Genomic DNA, 15,889 nt, shown 5'->3' on the forward strand with positions numbered 1-15,889 from the left:
TTTTGTTTAAAATAAAATAATGAAAAATAACATATATGAAAATTTTATTTAAAAGTCCAATAATAAAATTAAATAATTCTACATATGATCTTTTAAACAAATAAATTATGATAATTTACTACTAAGTTTTATTAGATAGTTACTATAGTTAGTGTAAATATATATATATATATATATATATATATATATATATATATATATATATGTTACAGACACCCATTTTTGTTCGGGTTTACCAAAATATTACTATATTATATTTATTATTATTATTATTAATTTATTTTTCTTTTCATTTTACAGACCAAGTCAAGTCCAATTACATTACAAGCCCATCACCAAGTCAACCCAATTACAAGACCTGACCCGAACTGAAACCCATGATCCAACCCAACAGTTGATCCAACTTGACCCGAAGGGGACCTGAACTGTTCCAATCTTCAACCCAGATTGTTTAAAAATTATCATCAGCAGTCGCCGTCGACCCAAGGCAGAATCTGAGCAGTCCGTCAGCGCGTGAGATGCACGTGCCGTCTCTTTATCTCCCCAATCGGCACGTGAGCCACCACCGATAACCCTGAGCCGTCATCATCAGTAATCTGGCCGAACAGTAACCAGACCTGCATCAAACAGTCACAAATCAGAGCAAAAATATCCAAATCAAAACCCCATTTAAAATAATCACATAAATCTCGATAAATCGGGATTTAATTTGCCCAAGTCATAAATCATTTCCCTAGCCCTAGATATCATCATCATCTCACCAGAAATCCAGAGAAGCAACCATAAAGAGAAAAAGAAAGATAATAACTAGGGAGCATTAAGTGAGGGTTAAAAAAAGGAGATTCGGGGTGAGAAAGAAATAGAAAATGAAGAAAAAATAGAAAAGAAAATCGAAAGCTTTCACCTTTCATACCATCACCGTCGTGAGCGCCCCCGAGCCAAAGCCACCGAGATTCGAAGGTAACCACTGGTTTTTCAAATCTAGAGTGAGGGGTTGTTTTTTTAAGGTAATTTAGGTTTGGGTGTAGTTTGTAAGTGAGAAAGGGAATCGTTTGAGACCATTTCACTTCCCGATCAAGACCACCTCACGGTGACCGGAGTGATAGGCCATGGCTGTGGCTAGAGAAAATTATTCAAACTCTCCCCCTTCTATTTTTTTTTCAAAACGGCTGATAAGGGTAAATTAAAAATAGGGTTCTAAAAACCCTTAGAGATTGTTTGGTTCGAGGAATGTGGATTCCCATAGGAACGAAATCCACATTCTCCCGTTTGGTTGACTGGGAATATCATTCCCGGTAATGTTTTATTACAAATAGTGGATTTTTGGGGGTATATTACTGGGAATGTCATTACATCTATTCCCTTAGGTATTGTTGGATTACTGGCGTTTTGGACTAAAATGCCCTTAAATTTTTTCTCAAAAATATCATTCTTCTGTCATTGAATAATAAAAATTCTACAAAGGTTAAATTACAAATTTATCCTTAAACTATTTTAGATTTACAAAAAAAGTCTATAATTAAAATTTTATATGAAGTTCAGGGGTTAAAATAAAATTTTACCCTTTCATTAAACCTTTTTATATTTTCAATTTTGTAAAGAAAATTATATAAATTTTATGAATTTTTTTTTTAAAAAATATATAAATATTTTCCAACTTTTTAAAAAACAAATATATAATAAGGACAATTTGGTCAAATATACATTCCAATAATCTTTTATTCCTTTAACCAAACACTATAATCTTACATTCATGCTAAACCAACCAAACACAAAATACAACATTCTCAGTAATCATATTCCTTGGTAATCTTTTATTCCCACTGATAATCTTACATTCTGTGAACCAAACGTACCCTTAATGTAACATATAAATACCAAAGGAGACGATGTCGTTTTGGGCTAAGAGGGGAGACCGAGCTGGTGTTTAAGGGTTATTAGCAGTATGGGTCCTTGTAATTTTGTAATCTCACATGCATACCTTTATTGTTTCGGGGTAAAATCACATTTTCAGCCCATTGTATTTGTAGTGTTATCCTTTAGGTCACTGAATGAAATTTTATATTATTTTATTTTATATTTTAAAGTTTGTTTTGTTTGCATTTTAATCCCTGTATTTAAAGCTTTAATATTTGGGGCTTATTTCCTATTAGGTCCTTATCTGTTTGTAAATATGGTTGGTTTTATATATATTATTGTCTATTGATTTATGATTTAGTTCATTTATGTCCTTGATTGTGTATTAATTAAATTATTACTATTTATAATATGGATTATGTTTGTTTATCTTTTGATTTAGTTCCTAAATAATATTTTAAAAGATAAATATTTAATTGGTATTATAAGTTTTAGATTTTAATTTGAGTTCATATTTTATCACTGATGATTTTACAAGTAATTGCATGGGTAGTGCATATTTAGATTTTATTACTTTATCTTTTTTATAAGTTAATAATCTTATTGTGATACTTTAGTTTTATTATTTTATTTTTAGCACTAAAGTTTTATTGTAACATCCCAAATTATGTGTTAGTGACTAAATTATAAAAATTCAGAATTTAGTGACTAAAGTAGAAATTATTGAAAAGTTTAGTGATTTATATGGAAATTTTGGTGCATGATTAAATTGCAAAGAAGGATGAATGGAAGGGAAAAATGATCATTTGACTTAGAAATGAATTAAAAATAGAAGATGATAAGGATATATACACGGGATGATAAGCTTAAGGAGAGATTTCTCCAGAAACTCTCCATATTCTTCTTCTTTCTCCTCAGCCGTGAGCTACCATAGCAAAGGTGAGTTTTCTGGTTAGCTGATTATTTGTTGATTTTAAGAGTGGATTTTGATCCGTAGGTGATATTTAAGCTTAAGGAAAGCTTAGGTTGTCATATAATCAAAAGATGGAGAAGTTATGAAAGATTAAAGAGAAGGTTTTCAAAGTGAATTTCTGAAAAAGAGTTAATAAAGGAACTTTGAGATGGAATTTGACTTGTCACCAACTAAATTAAGAGATATGAAGTAATATAATTGGATTCAGAACATATTGAAAAATTTGTATGATTATTAATTTTTATATGGAGAAAGGAATTTTGAGGTTTAAGATATGATAAATGAGTATAAATTTGTTTAAGCATATGTATATGAGTTAAGAACATGAAAGGGGACGAAACATGAAGTGTTGAAGTTGAAAAAAGAGAATTTTCGTGCTTAAAATGTGATTTCTGGGCAAAGTGTATCGGTACACATTCAACAGGTACTGGTACACACTTGAATGAAAAACATCGAATGCAATAAGTGTATCGATACACAGGTAGCGTATCGATACCCCCTTTGACATGGATAATTTTGAATGTAATTTATGTACCGATACATATGTAGTGTATCGATACACCAGTTCAGGGATGTATCGATACCCTATAGAGTGTATTGATACCTACCTTAAATAAGAAATGAAAGTAGTCTTTCTTTTAGTTTAATAAATGAAAGATTAGAATATACCAATTAGAATACTAATATGTATCAATGTATCATTATGTAGATATTGAACGTAAACTTGTTCCGGAACAATCGAAGTATTAGAATCAATTCGAATCAAGTGAGGCTAAGGTGAGTTCTTATTAGAGTTATAGTTCAATGGAATCAAGACTTGTGATAAGTCTATTCCCTGTATTAGTTTCCATAGTGTAATAGTTATGAACATGCATGCATGATGATTGTTCAACTACATGCATAAGTTATATATATGTTTATATGAAATGATAAATGATATATGATTCATGTGATATGTGATAGAAGAAAAAACACATGCGATTACAAGAGAAATTATATGAGTACTTGAACATATGAAACCTAAGAAGAATTCCCATGTTATATGATATGAGAGCTATAGGTATAGTTGAGATGCCAAGAGTCGAGGGTTCTACGTGGTTCTTCAGGACATATATGTAGTCCTTTGGAACGTATATGTGGTACTTTGGTACACTTATTTGGTCCATTGGAATATATGTATGGTTCTTAAAGAGTGGTCATTCGGCACATATACAGAGGTCATTCGGGACAAATTCATAGGTCCTTCGGGATAAATTTCACATGCCCTTAGTGGGACCCTATACGTGCTGTGGTGACAGTATAAGTGCACAATCTCAATGTAATCACGTACCTTAAGTTCTCAGTAATGTACATGGGCCAATAAAAGGTATCAAAAGTGTTTTCATTATTACATGCTATCATGATATTAGTATTTGTACTGAATCATATATGACATGATTGAATGATTAGATTACATGTTCATATTATATGAAATGCATTATTATGATATTTTATGCCTCACTAAGTCTATGACTTAGCGTGTAAGCATTTTACATGTAGGTATTGAAAAGCGGAAGGATCCGATATAAGTTCAGCAGAACAACATATCTCCACTTGAAGATCAGATCAGAAGTAAATTACACAATATGTCTTGTTATGTGATAAATAGGTTGGCATGTAAACAAAGTCATCAAGTATGTATGATTTAATCGAGTTTGGTAATGTTTTGAATGTATTTATGTAAAAGGTTAATTTTGCATTATTGGAAGTTTTAAATTTTTTATGGTCTTTATAAAAGTACATGTTTTGAATAGTCAATGTGTCACCTCATATTCATATTCGAGTCGGTTACGGTTGGGGTGTTATATTTAATGGTATCAGAGTTACAGTTTAGCCGATTATGGGCATAAACCGGAGTCTAGAGTGTCTTTATAGGTGTACATGCCAACATAAATGTGAAAACTTCTTATCTAACAAGAGTAACAAGTATGTTGTTTTGCTAATAGAGTTATATGGTTGTGTTTATATGTGATAGCTCTCGAAGTGAAGAGGGAGATGATCGACCCACTGAGAGTAGTAATTCACATGCCCTGGCCAGGCAAGATGAAGAACATACACATTCTGGAGTGCCTGTACAAGATCAAGATGTTTTCTTTAGGACGTTTGACACTATTCTGACGTGTGTCTTGCCTCCTACTTCCTCTACTCACAGGATGAATGTAGCAACGGAGTTAAAGGGATTAGGAGCTCCTGAGTTCAAAGGTGAAACTGAGGAAGGTCCTGTTGATGCGGACCTTTGGCTCAATGATGTGAAGATTATGTTAGATGGACTCCATTATTCTGATGTGGAAAAATTAGATGGAGTGGTCTTCTTGCTTCGTTAGCAAGCGAGAATCTGGTGGACGAATGCCACTCTGAGAATGGCAAGTGACCAAGTGACATAGTCCTTGTTCTTAGCAGAGTTCAAACACAAGTATATTGGAGATCAATTCATTAAGCAGATGAAACAATAATTCTTGAACCTGAAACAAATGAATCGCACTGTGTATGAATACGAGTGTGAGTTTAACAAGTTAAGTCATTTTGCGGCTGAATTAATTCCAACAGAAAGAGATGTATGCAAGTGGTTTGTGGAGGGCTTGCGCCCAAGGTTAAAGGAGATATTGATAGTGTTGAACTTGTCCTTATTTCAAGAGGTAGTAAATCGTGCTAAATCTCTAGAGAGAGCTCAGAATAAAAGATTTGAGGATCTAAGAACCCAACCGTCTAAAAGAACTGAGGCTTCAAGTTTTGCACTACCTAAGAGAGGTAGAGATTTTGGTTTTCGGTCTCATGCAAGGTTTGAGTCAATGTCATTTTCTGCAAGAGGATCAAATCAGATGATAGCTAGACAGACTCAATCAGTAGGGTCTGGTGTTGAGAGAACAAATCAAGGTCTAGTTATACAATGTCAGATTTTTGGAAAAACTCATTATGCAATATGTTGAATGGTTTTCGGAGCTTGTTTCTGATGTAGAGAAGCGGGGCATTACATGCAAGATTGTCCCTTGAAGGAATGAGGGCCTACACACTCGGAGCGATCGACTTCAATGTCTCAGAGAGGAAGAGGAAGAGGTAGAGGGAGAAGATAACTTGAATCCTCTACTCAACAAGAAGTGCATTCCACTGCCCGAGTGTATAATATAAAGACCAATGAAGAGCGTGATGATCCAGAAATAATTACAGGTACTTTTCTATTGTATGATAAATGTGTTATGGTGTTGATTGATCCGGGTTCTACATATTCCTACATTAGTAGTAAATTGGTGAGAGAATAAGGAATTCAATTAGAAGCCATTAATAGTGATGTGATAGTGACAAATCCATTAAGGCACAGTGCTGGGTAAATAGAATATGTAGAGGATTTCCCATACGGATTCAGGGAATTGAATTTCCTATTAAAATGATAGAATTACCTTTAGATGAATTTGAATTGATATTGGGAATGGATTAGTTATATCGTTACCTTGCTAATGTTGATTGTAGAATGAAAAGGGTAACGTTGAGAAGTTTAGAAGGTGTGGAAATTATATTATTCAGTGAAAGATAGAATCCATTGGGAAATATAATATCAGTGATGTCAGCAAAGAAGTTATTATTACAAGGGGTGTCTGGTTTCATTAATGCGTTGGATACTAGGACCAAGGATAAAGGGATTGAAGAAATTTCCATAGTTAGAGAGTTTCCAAGTTTACCTCAAGATAGAGAAGTGGAATTTCAAATAAAGATAATGCCGGGAACATCGCCTATTGCAATGGCACCATACAGAATGGCTCCAAAGGAGTTACAGGAGTTAAAGATTCAGTTACAGAAATTGTTGAATAAAAGATTCATTAGACAAGTGTATCACCCTGGGAAGCTCCAGTGTTGTTTGTCAAAAATAAGGATGGGTCAATGCGTCTCTGCATTGATATAGGCAGCCATAAGGTGACTATCAAGAATAAGTATCCTCTCCCTAGAATTGATGATTTGTTTGATCAATTGAAAGGAGCTTCAGTGTTTTCTAAGATTGATTTACGATCTGGATATCATCAGTTGAAAATTCAAGAGAAAGATATTCCAAAGAGATAATTTAGAATGAGATATGGTCACTATGAGTTTATTGTTATGTCGTTTGAGTTACGAATGCACCGGTTTAGGATTTGATGAAAAGAATATTTCAACCTTATCTAAACCAAGTTTAGAAGGTGTGGAAATTATATTATTCAGTGAAAGATAGAATCCATTGGGAAATATAATATCAGTGATGTCAGCAAAGAAGTTATTATTACAAGGGTGTCATGGTTTCATTATTAATGCGTTGGATACTAGGACCAAGGATAAAGGGATTGAAGAAATTTCCATAGTTAAAGAGTTTCCAAGTTTACCTCAAGATAGAGAAGTGGAATTTCAAATAAAGATAATGCCGGGAACATCGCCTATTGCAATGGCACCATACAGAATGGCTCCAAATGAGTTACAGGAGTTAAAGATTCAGTTACAGAAATTGTTGAATAAAAGATTCATTAGACAAGTGTATCACCCTGGGAAGCTCCAGTGTTGTTTGTCAAAAATAAGGATGGGTCAATGCGTCTCTGCATTGATTATAGGCAGCTCCATAAGGTGACTATCAAGAATAAGTATCCTCTCCCTAGAATTGATGATTTGTTTGATCAATTGAAAGGAGCTTCAGTGTTTTCTAAGATTGATTTACGATCTGGATATCATCAGTTGAAAATTCAAGAGAAAGATATTCCAAAGAGATAATTTAGAATGAGATATGGTCACTATGAGTTTATTGTTATGTCGTTTGGAGTTACGAATGCACCGGTTACTTTTATGGATTTGATGAAAAGAATATTTCAACCTTATCTAAACCAATTCGTAGTTGTTTTCATTGATGATATATTGGTTTATATGAAATCAAATGAAGAACATAGTACACATTTGAAGATAGTTTTGTAGATTTTACGAGATAAGAAGTTATACGCCAAACTATCTAAATGTGAATTTTGGTTGAAAGAGGTGATATTCCTTGGACATGTGATTTCTGCAGAAGGAATTCGGGTTGACCCTCAAAAGATAAAAATCATTCTAGAGTGGGAAGTTCCAAAGAATTGGACTCCTGAATACCAAGAAAGTTTTGAAACGTTGAAGAAAATTTTGACAGAAGCTCAAGTATTAGTTCAACCAGAATCTGGCAAGAACTATGTGGTTTATAGTGATGCGTCCCATAATGGTTTGGGATGTGTGTTAATGCAAGAGGGCAAGGTGGTGGCTTATGCATCAAGACAATTAAAACCACATGAGAAGACTATCCAACGTATGACCTAGAGTTGGTTGCATTAGTGTTTACTCTGAAGATTTGGCGTCACTACTTATATGGTGAACGTTGCTATTTATATACTGATCATAAGAGCTTGAAGTATTTGACGACCTAGAAAGAATTGAATTTAAGGCAAAGGAGATCGGTAGAATTTCTAAAAGACTATGATGTGGTTATTGAGTTCCACCCTGGAAAAGCAAATGTGGTGGTGGATGCTTTAAGTCGGAAGAAGTTGCAACAAGTAAGAAAAGAAGAGATAAAAGATTTTGAGATCAAGACTTATGGGAATTTGTATTACCGAGGGAGATTAGTGATTTTAGATGATTATGAATTAAAGAAGGAAATACTAACAGAAGCTCACTGTAGCCCATTGACGATGCACCCTGGAGGAAACAAAATGTATATGGACCTTAAGAGCTGATATTGGTGGTCAGGAATGAAAAAATATATTATGGAATTTGTGTCCAAATGCTTAACTTGTCAGCAAGTCAAAGCTGAGTATCAAGTACCATATGGATTATTGCAACCAATGTCTATTCCTCAATGGAAATGGGAGAATGCGACGATGGATTTTGTAACGGGGTTGCCTTTGACTACGAAAAAAAGAGATTCAATATGGGTGATTGTAGATAGATTGACTAAATCAGCTCATTTCATTCCAGTAAGAATTGATTTCTCCATGGATAAGTATGTTGAATTGTACATCAGGGAGATTATCAGATTGCATGGTGTACCTGTTTAAATTGTTTCTGATCGAGACCCTAAATTCACATCAAGGTTTTAGAAGATGTTGCATAGAGCATTAGGAACTCGATTGAATTTTTAGTATAGCGTTTCATCCTTAGACTGATAGACAGTCTGAGCGGACTATCCAAATTTTGGATGCTATGTTGAGAGCCTGTGTGATAGAGTTTAAAGAATCATGAGAAAAATTCTTACCACTTGCTGAATTCACTTATAATAATAGATATCAGTAAAGAATTAATATGGCTCCTTATGAGGCTTTATATGGGAGGAATTGTCGTACAACCTTGAACTAATATGAGCTTAAGGATCGAGAAGTTCTTGGTCCCGAGTTAATTCAGGAAACGAAAACAAAATTTAAAGTGATTCAGAATAATCTGAAAGCTGCAACTGATAGACAAAAATCATATGCGGATCTAAAGAGGAAGGAAATTTAATTTCAAGTTAGAGATAAAGTGTTCTTGAAAGTGTCTTTGTAGAAAAAAGTGTTGAGGTTTAGATGTAAAGGAAAGCTTAGTCATCATTTTATCAGACCCTACGAGATTATCAAGTGAGTGGGACCAGTGGCATACCAATTAGCTTTACCACCTGAAATGGAAAAGATTCATAATGTTTTCCATGTTTCCATGCTTAGAATATATAGGTCTGACCCCTCACATATTGTGAAATCACCAGAGATAGAAGTTCAGACTGACCTGACTTATAAAGAAGAACCAGTAAAAATATTAGCTCATGAGGTGAAACAACTAAGGAATAAGACTATTCCATTAGTCAAAGTATTGTGGAGGAATCATAAGGTAAAGGAAGCAACGTGGGAATGTGAAGAGGATATGAGGAATCATTACCCCCATCTCTTTGTACATTGATGTTAAGTTAATCAATCGATGAATATAGCCAAGAGGGGATGAATTGGCAATTGAAATTTCGGTGGAAGCTTTTGCAGAAAATTGAAAGTAATTGCGCAGCGATTTAGAGTGGTTCGACTTTCTCAACCAAAGTCTATGTCCACTACCTTAGCTATCCACACTAAGGATTTTCCACAAATTCACTAATTTGTCTTTCTTTTGAGGACAAAGAGTAACCTTACAAATCCCTCAAGAATTATACCCCAAATTCTTGAGAACACTCTCTCCCAAAGAGAACAATACAAATTTTGCAAACTTACAAGAAAATCCTCACAAGGCAAGATGTTTGCACACTTCTAGAACAAAGAAATAACATTCAAGAATAATACAATTGAGCACAATAAGTGTTCTTGAAAGCAAAAATGAATTGAATGAAATAGGCTTGAAATGCTCAAACTTGAGGTTTGATGCTTCTCTTTGATCTTTTGATTCTTGTTGATTGTTGTTTCTTCTTGTTGATCAATGGCTTCTAAGCTTGTTTAAATACCCCTTCAAATGATTCTAAACGTTAGGGATGATTAGTGGAGTCAATGGAGCCGTTTAAGTGTGAAAACAATTAATAAAATAGTTTGGAGCGTGGGGGGAATCAGTACCCCCTCATAGGGAATCGATCCCTAAGTGTAAAATTCAAATATTTCGACCGTTGAACAGGGGGAATCGGTTCCCTCTGGACAATCTGGAATTTTTGGCTTTGAAATGGTTCGAGATACTTTGTAAAATTGTTTTGAAATTATTTTAAGATCGAAACTTAATTTTACACTTGAGTAAGGATTAAAAATGACATTTGAAAGATTTGGAGTAATATTTTGATATTCGAATAATTATATCGAATATAGTTAGAAAATCTTTTGTAAAATCTTAAAATTCATTTAACTTAATTTGTTATATCGAAATATCAAAATGTTTTCAACAATCTCCCCCTTTTTGATATAACAAAACATTTTAGTAATTTTAAGATTTTGAAAAATTACTCCCCCTTACTTTAACACTATTTATCTCCCCTTTTTGTTAAATCAAAAAGACTTTAAAACATTTTAAACACGATTTTGAAAAACATAGCCAATTGATTATAAATATAGCGTAAACTGCTAAGATCAAGGATCAAGAGAAATGTTAGCCATTAGTTTCATAATCCAATATTTATAATCAAATGTGAAATGACATAAATGGTCATAATGCAACTAATATGATGCAAAAAACAAATAAATGTAACCAAACCAAATATATAGAAATATAAGTTCAAACATCCATAAATCCAAACATATAAGCATTCAATGTCAAAACAATCCACAAATTCAAGCATTCCAAAAAATATCCAAAATGTTAAAACAATAAGTTCAGAGTTTGTATCCAAGAGAACTAAAGCACGGAAATAAATCAAGCATCCGTAGGAAGATCGGAAGGAGGAAAATGAGCGCGCATTGCGGCCATGTCATATGCGAGTGAATTAATACGTTCATTCATTGTTACATTGTTCGCGCGCATCTCCAATTGTTGAGCTCCCATAGTGGTCAAATTGGATTCTATGCAAGTGAGGCGTGAATCCATGGATGCATACCAGAAATCAAACGTCTCTATAAAGGATTGAAAATATGGAGGCATTTGATCCTCTGGTTGTGCTTGTTCCTTGTGCTGCTTTGGCTCATCGTCGACTTTCGGAGGTTGCTCATGGGTACGAACCCAAAGACCAGTCTCTTCATTTATTTTCCATCCTGATTTAGTTAAAGAGAATAGGTTGATTTGGTTTTTGAGTGGAAAAGAAGTATCAAGTCCAACTCTAAGCCCATTCTTTTTAAACATATTACTTAAAATACAACCGTAAACTAAAGATGAACATAATTTCTTATTAGGAACAAGATTTACGGTTTCGACAAGTTCAACAAAGATAATATGTGGAAGGTTGATTTTGAGATTATTTTGGACACAATGTAGCCAAAATAGATCTAAGGCTCGAAGAGTAGAGTAACGGCCTCCGGATGGTCGAAACCACCAAGAGATCATTTGATGAAGAAAACGGTCATGAAGATCTAAAACACTCGCACTATCCCTTCGTTTATACTGAGATCCTACCGTAAGTTTTTCATTATCTAACCCGTCATTATCCATTCCTAATACGGTGGCAATGTATTCCGAGTCAAGATGAAAGAATTGTCCTAGAAGATAGGATCAGATTCCTATGGTTTCGATTTTATCCCGGTTTTGAATGCAAACGACATTAGAGTAGAAGATACGAACGAGTTGGTGGTAAACTATTGGTTCAATCTCAAAGAGTTTATCGAATTTCCACTCTTGAAGGGTAGAAAGATGTCGAAAATTGATGTCTAACATGGCTTGAAGAGATGGAATTCGCTCTTCCCGGATTTTGTAAGACTCAAAGTATTGGCAAAACCTAAAGTAGAGATTTTGTCTACGACCGGGTTCATTGAAGCACGAATTATGAATGGTCATATTTGGATCATCGGGATTAGGATTAGGAATTTGTTGGAGAACGACTAGAGGAAGGTCTAGAACGTTTGTGAGACATGATTTAAGATAATCAGAATGGAAAGAATAACCTGCAATTCTAAAACACATGTATGCAATATAATCAATCCCAAAACTCAATTGAGTCCTCAATATTTCAAGGTTCTCTAAAACAATCCTAATGGGCAAGGTTTTGAAAACTATGTTTGAAAAACAAGTTTTGAAAAATTAATATGTGTATAGTTTTCATAGTAATAACATAATTAAATCAAAACATAACAATTTGATTTTTTTTTTAATTTCAAAAATTCAAAAATTAATTGAAAAATTGTGAGATTTTGATGAAATTAGTTGTAAAATATAGTTTCTAAACACTAAACAATCAACGCCCGATCACTATTTCAATCTAGAACTAATTAAAACTAGTCATATGTTTAAAAATTGATAAAATAGAAGTTTTAGAAAAATACCTTTAAGATTTTCGGATTTTGTGAGAATGTGATGATTTTTGCACTAGTTTGATGATTCCAAAAGGTTTAGGAAATGTTTTTATTGAAGTAATTCCGACTAGAAATCGATATTTTGAAGCAAAGTGAAGATTTGGGAGATAGAGAGAGTGAATGGCGGCAAGAAGGAGAAGAAGAGAGTTATGAGAAAAATAGGGATTCTGGTCGTGTAATATCCAGAACCTCCAGGGGGAGTCGGTTCCCCTACAGGGGGGAATCGGTTACCATACAGGGGGGAATCGATTCCCCTTCAAAGGAGGAATCGGTTCCTCTTCAAGGGGGTATCGATTCCCTCTGCACCAAAAATGCTAAAATCTGATTTTAAACACTCAAAATGCTAAATTAGTTTGCTCTAGTAGTATTGACAACTCATATATTGAAAATTAATCATGTTAAATCAATCAATTTTATCCTTAAACTACATTTGAACATAAAATTAATTTTTCATTAAGAATCATAAACTCCCCCTAACTAAAAGCAAAGAATGCAATCAAAAATTATTATTATAAGAATTTTTCATTTATTCTTAAAAGTGCTAAAATTAATTTAAACACTAAGTGAGGAAAGGTTAGTTAAACCTAATTCTCTCTTAAGTGTCCAAAATCTTTCTTTGTCTAAAGGTTTTGTAAAGATATCCGCTAATTAGTGCAAAGTATCAACAAATTCTAGAACTACATATTCTTAGCGACATGGTCTCTAATGAACTGATGTCTAATTTCAATGTGCTTAGTTCTAGAGTGTTGGATGGGATTTTTAGTGAGACAAATAGCACTAGTATTGTCACACTTGATAGGAATGATACCTACTTCAATTCCATAATAAAAAAGTTGTTGTTTCATCCATAAAACTTGTGCACAACAACTACCGGCTGAAATGTATTCTGCTTCAGTGGTAGATAATGCAACACAATTTTGTTTCTTTGAAAACCAAGAAATCAGCATATTTCCAAGTAATTGGCAAGTACCGGAGGTACTTTTCCTATCTAATTTGCATCCTCCATAATCCGTATCAGAAAAGGCATGCAAGCTAAAGCTAGAGTCTCTAGGATACCAAAGTCCTAAACTAGGAGTGTCTTAAGGTATCTAAAGATTCTCTTAACAGCTAGTAAATGTGATTCCTTAGGGCATGATTGAAATCTAGCACATAAATAAACACTAAACATAATGTCCAGTCTACTTACGGTTAAATAAAGCAAAGAGTCAATCATTGACCTATATAATTTAACATCCACACATTTACCTCCTTCATCTATGTCAAGCTTTGTTGATGAGCTCATTGGAGTGTCACGAGGTTTCCCATTTTCCAGTCCAAACTTCTTGAGCATATCTTTGACGTACTTAGCTTGATTGATGAACATGCCATCTTTTCTTTTCTTGATTTGGAGTCCCAAGAAAAATGTGAGCTCTCCCATCATGCTCATATCGAATTCACTTTGCATTAGCTTAGAAAATTATTGGCAAAGAACATTATTAGTAGAACCAAATTTTATATCATCAACATAAATTTGAACTACTAATAAATCTTTACCTTTATGCTTTAAAAACAATGTAGTGTCAACCTTCCCTTTTGAAAATTCTTTTTTCAATTAAAAAGTTTGACAATCTTTCATACCAAGCTCTAGGAGCTTGTTTTAAACCATAAAGCGCTTTTGTCAATTTAAGAACATGATCCAGAAATTTTGATTCTTCAAAACCTGGAGGTTGTTCCACATACACTTCTTCTTTTATAAAACCATTTAAAAATGAACTTTTAACATCCATTTGATATAATTTAAATTCATGAAAACATGCAAATGCTAATAACATTATAATTGCTTCCATCCTAGCTACGGGAGCGTATGTTTCATCATAGTCTATGCCCTCTTCTTGAGTGTACCCTTGAGCAACAAGTTTAGTCTTGTTTCTCACTATATTACCACTTTCATCAAGCTTATTCCTAAATACCCATCTAGTACCTACAATAGACTTATTACTAGGCCTTTCAACTAATGTCCATACTTTACTCCTCTCAAATTGATTTAACTCTTCTTGCATAGCCATAATCCAATGTTCATCATTTAATGCTTCTTTAATATTCTTAGGCTCTAAGCATGAGATAAATGCAACATAATTACAAATATTTCTAAGAGTGAATCGAGTTCTTACCCCTTTAGATGGATCACATATAATCTCACCATCCTTGACATAGTTGTATTCCTTTGGGTAAGAGACTTCCTTTCTTCAATGGTTGGATTCTCGAGAGGATCTAGAGTTTCCTCATATTTCGTTTCTTCCTTTGATGATGGTTCTCTAACGTCATTTATATTTATAATGCCTACATCATCATTCACACAAGAATCCTTCCTCGGAAGGGGATTATCATTGAAAACAACATGTATAGACTCTTCTACAACTAAAGTTCTTTTATTAAATACTCGATAAGCTTTAGAATTTAAGGAATAACCCAAAAAAATTCCTTCATCACTTTTAGCATCAAATTTGCCAAGATTGTCTTTACCATTTTTTAAAACAAAACATTTACATCCAAAAGGATGAAAATAACTAATGTTAGGCTTTTTATTTTTAAAAAGTTCATATGAGTTTTCTTCAAAATAGGCCTAATCATTGCTCGATTAATAACATAACAAGCGTATTTATGGCTTTCGCCCAAAATATTTTGGCAAATTGTTTTCACAAAGCATGGTCCTAGCCATTTCTTCTAAAGTTTGATTTTCCTCTCAACAACTCCATTTTGTTGAGGGGTTCTAGGTGCTGAAAAATTATGGCTAATACCATTTGGATTACAAAATTCAGTAAATCCAAGATTTTCAAATTCAGTTCTATGATCACTCCTAATACTAGTTATAGAGTAACCATTTTTCGTTTTGGATTACTTTTGAAAACGTGATGAATTTTTCTAATGCTTTATCTTTAGTACTTAAAAATAGAACCCAAGTATATCTAGAATAATCATCTACTAATACAAATGCATATTGTTTTCCACCCAAGCTAGTAGTTCTAGATGGGCTAAAAAGATCTAAATGGATCAGTTGTAATGTTCTACTAGTGGATACATCATTAATGGATTTAAAAGAAATTTGCTTTTGTTTTCCTTTAGCGCAAGCATCAAAGATTTTATC

Source organism: Hibiscus syriacus, unplaced genomic scaffold (genome assembly GCF_006381635.1).
Source record: "Hibiscus syriacus cultivar Baekdansim isolate YM2019G1 unplaced genomic scaffold, ASM638163v2 tig00000910_pilon, whole genome shotgun sequence".
Taxonomy (NCBI): Eukaryota; Viridiplantae; Streptophyta; class Magnoliopsida; order Malvales; family Malvaceae; genus Hibiscus; species Hibiscus syriacus.